We start from the raw sequence: 5,929 nt of genomic DNA on the forward strand, positions 1-5,929 counted from the left end.
TATACATACAGAATTAATTTAAAATTTTAAAGGGTCTATACAGAAAAGGAGGAAATGAGAACTACAACTGTCATTTTAAAAGTTATAAAATTGTTACATAAATGACCAATGATTTAGCAGTTAGGAGACTTGCTACACATGATTGCCAATCTTGGTTGCCAATAGAACTGCATCTAGAATCAACTGAAAGTCAAGAGCTATAAGACATTTTCTTGATTGGATTATTTGAAGAGGGAAGACACATTAAATCCGGGCCATGCCTTCTGGTGGCAGCCCACATAGAAGGACACTGAAGAAGGAAGCTGTTTTTGTTTTTGTTTTTGTTTTTTGTTTTTTGACTGTTTTCAGTGGGCTTCCAGGGCCTAAAGAAAGGGGTTTCTTTTGCTGGATAAAGGCCACCTTCTACAACTCCACAGCTAACATCTTAACCAAGAAACTGTGCTCTTAAGAAACGGGACAAGATGAGGTGTCCACTCTCCCTATTATGCCGTAGAATTACAGAGGCAGGAGAGGCCACCACAAGAGAGTAAGGAAAACAAAAGGAGGAGGCAAAAGCAACCACTCTTCACAACTGGCCTAATCATCTACACCTGAGTCTCAAGATCATCAACAGACAAATTGTCAGAATAGAAGCGACTGGGAAGGTGGGAAGACCTGAGACCAAAACTAAGAACAATTGACTGCCTTTAATCTCGTTACAAACTAGCAACTAAGTCAGCATGGGAAAGACCTATAATCAACAATTGTTGCTAAACTCCTTCCCCAGGGGAAACATAATAAAAAAACACTATCAAGTCTATCCCTCCACCCAAGGTACTAAAGACAAACTTAGGTACAGTTCTGCCGCAGTTCTCCTTGGGAAACCATGAGTTTATTGGACTTTTAGAGCATAGATAAAGAAGGGCTTACTTACTGGAGGGTGGGTGCTCTATTCCCCACACAAGAGTCAGACTGGAAAGTCTTTACACACTATGGATGAAAGCTTCTCCCCATTCCCCATGTCTTCCTGATCTATAAACTCGAGTCCTCTCTGAGGCCATATGCAGGTAGGGATGAGTTGCATAGGACAGGTGGCCGGGAGTAGGTGGATTCTCTGGTGCCCCACCACCTCCCATGGACTTCTGTGAGGGGATAGGAACAGCTACAACCCAGATAGGATGGGCCTTTTGTAACCAAGCATAGGAACACCTCAAAAAGGTGTGGTTTGGATCACAGTCCAGTGTAGGCACACATTTTCTGCAACCTACTTTCAATAAGGGTTCAACTTTCCCTCTAGCCCACCACCCAGCAGAGGTTGAAGAAGAGAAAAGTTAGTAGGATAGGGGAGAAGTGGACCTGTTCAGCAACAGTTCTCTGGGGGAGAGCTCGATCTTCTTTGGCTGCAGTTGAGTCCTGTAGCAAACACCAAACACGACTCAGCAGCTTCAGACCAGTCCTCCAGGCAGACACCAGGCACGAACCAGCAGCTACATTCCAGTCCTTACAGCAAACACACCAGGCAGCTATAGTTCAATTCTGAAGAAGCTGCCAGGCTCACCAATTGGCCTGAGGCGAGGCTGTGGAAGCAGCAAACTGCTGCAGAAACCCCAGGAGCCCCAGGAGCAGTTCTTGGGAGAGTTTCAATGGCAGCATCATCACAAATTGAGCTCAAGGCAAACCAATACCTGTACGTCTTTAGGGATGAATAGCAAGGCTCAGTGCTCGTCTCCCACAGATTGTGGGGTCATATTTATTCTCCTTCATCAAGTGTCCTTTTATGTGTTTGCTATAGCAAGACATCCTTTCACCTGTGTGCTCCAGCAAGACATCATTTGATACAACTATCTTTCCAAAGAAGTAGAAGTTTCCACTTCAGTCCTGTACAACAATAACGTGACAAAATAAGATATCACTTGGCACACTACTGTTGCAGAATCAAGGAGTTCTCTTAGTAAAGAGTCTTGAGAAAAATCTACTCTATGAAAAGAGTGTATAAGGGCTGGAGAGATGGCTCAGCAGTTAAAAGCACTGACTGCTTTTGCAGAGGTCCTGAGTTCAAATCCCAGCAACCACATGGTGGCTCACAACCATCTGTAATGAGATTTGGTGCCCTCTTCTTGTGTGTCTGAAGACAGCTACAGTGTACTTATATATAATATATGAATAAATAAATGAATAAATAAATAATAAATCTTTTTAAAAAAGAGCATACAAAAGAATGTATGAATGGGAACATCAATAAGGACTTAGGTGGCCAAAGCACTATCGGGACCCTGGGGTGCTAGATTGGAAGCATCTAAGGCTTCCCAGATCCTCCAGGCTGACCTGGGAGTGTGGACCCTAGCTGTGTCACATTTTGGGTCTTTCCTGTCGCAGAACCCCCCCCTCCCCGGGGCTTGGTGCCTGCTCCACAAGGACAAGTACTCCAGTAGCAGGGGCTGCACTTGGCTTGTGGCATCTCCATGAAGGCAAGACAGTTTTAAGTACCTGTCATCTGCACACAGGACACTAAGAATGCACTGCAGTATTTGTTGAGGGCTTCTAACACTGAGTCCCACAGTTCGCTGTAGTTAACTCACTGGAACAAATTTTGCCCTGGCAGAAACTACCATAAAGTTTGCCCAAATGCTTTAAGCTCTGTTCAACATCAGTTCCTGACAGCTACAAGCATTTTAAACTCTTGCTGTTAGGAAAGACAGGACAAATACAGTTAGCTCTCTCTCTTTCTCTGTGTGTGTTTCTCCTTTTGTGAGTGGCTATGAGCATATATGTGTGTATGTGTGTGTGTATGTGTGTGTGTGTGTATGTGTGTGTGTGTGAGTGAGAGAGAGACAGAGGGAGGGAGGGAGGGAGACAGAGACAGAGACACACACAGAGAGAGAACAAGTGTAAAAGATTTTATTACAGAGCCCAGAGAGAGCAGTCGTAAATCTGAAGTGAGAACCCAAATGAACCATGTAATGACTGAGTCACTTGCTTTCTGTTTCTGTACCTTGCATGTGTCCTGCAGGATGAGGCCTCTGTCTATACGCTATGCAGGAGATTTCAGTGTTTGCTGGGGAGCTCGAGGGAAAGCCCGACAGCCCCAGGGGTGGTGTTAAGGAAACAGCATCTCACATCTCTCCTGCAGAAGGTGTTTTCTGTCTGCAGCATGGGGAAATGGGAAGCATTAGAAATCCAGGGCAAGCCCTGCAGGCCTCTTCCTCCTGTAGGGCAGTTCTGACTCAAGGGAGCAGAGTGGAGCTCTGGCCACTTTTGTATAAACAAAGTCTGGGGAGGTTTAGTCAGAAAGCTGCTTAGTTTTCCTCAACTAAACAGAAACTAGAGTCCCCTGGGAAGAGGACTCTCAGTTGAAGAGTTTCCTCCATCAGACTGACCTGTAGACCTGTTTGGGGAGAGGGCCATCTTCTTGACTGAAGGCTGATGTGGGAGGGATCAGCTCACTGGAGGAGGTGACAGTCCTGGTTAGGTGGTCCTAGGTTATAAAAAAGCAAACTGAGCAAGCCATGGGGTAGCTAGCAAGCATCCTCCATGCCCTGCAGGTCAGTTTCTGACTCCAGGTTCCTCCTCAACATCCCTCAGAGATGGGCTGTGAGCTGTAATAAACTCTTCCCTGGTTGATTTTGACCAGCGTCTCATTACAGCAAGAGAAACTAGACTAGCACAGTCATGAAGAGAGAGGGAAGGATTCCCAAGGGCAAAGCCAAAGTCTGGTTTCATGGATGTGTGTGCACCAGGGGAATACGTGCTACCAGGGGAAATCTCCCCTGAGAAGGCAGGCCGTCAGGAACCCAGCTCAGGACCTGGTTTGAGGGGACTGGAAACCGAATGAATCTTCTAGATGTGCTTCTCTGTATTACTCCTGAGCCAGAGGCCTGTTTGTCATGTGCCACATTGTCAGTAACAGCTGATCCATTCATACTGGAAGCACAGATGACTTTGTGACAAACTCTTCACCAACACTGTATGTGTCTTGTACACCCCCAGCACAATGCTACCCTACCACTTCCTCAGTAGCTCCAAGGACAGGGTTCAAGCAGCTTCAGGCCAGCTTCGCAGAGCTACAGCCTGAAGGGCCTCACTTGGGTCTGTAGTGTATAGTTGCCTGCTCTCCATCCAAGAGACAGGATCTACGTGTGACTGATACCTGTGTAACTAAGAATGTGGGGGACAGATGCCCTCCATGTTGTCTTTTTGAATGGGTGATGATAGGCAACTGCTCCCCATTTTTCTCCACGGTGCAGGTGGTTTGGGGATGTATTTCCCAGGCTTTCTCAGAGACTCATGGCACTGTAGGGCTCTTTCCTTAGTGCTGTCCTCCCCAAGAAGGCATCCTGGTACTGGGTCTCCCTCCTTCCCTGTTCTGTATTCCTGCTCCTCAGAGTCATTTATGTAAAATATGTAACTGTGCAGAAGCTCTGTGCTTAGGCTGTTTCCAGGGAGACCAGGCTAAGTGTCCCAGGCTAGTGGAATGAGGTTAGTATTAAGTAGATAACCACACCATACTAGCGAAATCTTAAGCCCAAACAACTGCTACAATTAGCTTACAGAAGAGTTGCATATACTGTGTTGAGGTGGGTCAGTCAGGGTTCTCTGAAAGAACAGAAATGATAGAATGAACTCAAATATACTAAAAGGGGGGCTACTACAGTGTTTTATTAGAGGCTCTGACCTGAGTAATTCAACAATGGCTGTTTCCTAACGGAAAGACTAACAATTCTGGAGTTGTTCATTCTGCAAAACTGGATGTCTCAGCAGTTTCATCTGGGGCTGGAGTCCCAAGGAGGTCCTAGAGAACTGTCAGTTTTCAGTCCATGTTGGAATCCAGATGTGGGTTCTAACACCAGTGCGGGAATGCGTAAGGAACAGGATAGATGAACTAGCTAGTGAGAGGGCAAAGAGGCGGAAAGTAAAAACTTACCTTTTTCTCTGTGAGCTATCACCAGAAGGCATGGACCAGACTTAGGGTGTGTTTTCTGACCAGTGATTAGGGATTTAAAATAGATCTTCCGCATCAAATAATCTAAGCAAGAAAACATCCCTCACAGGTGTGGCTAGATGCTTGGGTTTTTTGTTAATTTCAGATGTCATCAAGTTGACAATTAAGATTTGTCATCACAAAAGAGCCTACCAATCCTAGGGATAAAGACCATAGTCAGTTATTATTATTTTTTTTAAAAAAATCAGTTTATTAAAACCATTTCATTGCCCAAGGCACTTCAGTAGTTTTCACAAAATACGGGTTTTTGTGTTTGTTTTGCATTTTAAGAGTGTGAAGCGTGTGCTTTTGGAGCACCATGGCAACATAATCAGAAGAGAAGACAACCACTGAACATGAAATCCCCACCGATGTGACGTGACCGCAGTCAGCGACTGAGAGACTGTGAACACAATTTACATTTCTTTCTTGTAATTTTCCTCATGATTACGCATTGTAAAAGGAAGAAGCATGGTGTTAGTATTTTTGGCACTCAGGGCAGCTCTAGTGGCTTAAGACTGGGAAGGCCATGTATGTTGGCAACTGCACACCAGTCAGGGTAACCCTGAGCTGGGAAACACAGGCAGTTTCTGCTAAAGGACAAATAGCTTGAGACACAACAGCAGATGACAAACTCCCATGACAGTGCTGGAAGAAGGAAGGGACACTCTGTTATCCATACATTTCCCTCAAGACACAGCCAAGTGTCTGGCAGCCTGAGTTCTGATTTACACAGCAGTGGAGGCCAAGCCTGGCCTCAACAGTAGGTTTCTCACAGGGTCTGGGCAAGGCAGGACCCTGACCAGACACACACAGTACAGCTGGCTGAGGGGCAGAGCAGCCACAGTCCACACACTGTCTGCTTTATGTACCAGCCTCACCTCAGTTTCCTTTAGGTTCCCTTGGTCTTGTGTTCTGTCATGAGTTAAGAGCATCACAGTTAAAACTTTTTAACTGAGAAAAGACAAGAAA

This window comes from Rattus norvegicus, chromosome 10, assembly GCF_021556685.1.
Source record: "Rattus norvegicus strain SHRSP/BbbUtx chromosome 10, alternate assembly SHRSP_T2T, whole genome shotgun sequence".
In the NCBI taxonomy this organism is placed as follows: domain Eukaryota; kingdom Metazoa; phylum Chordata; class Mammalia; order Rodentia; family Muridae; genus Rattus; species Rattus norvegicus.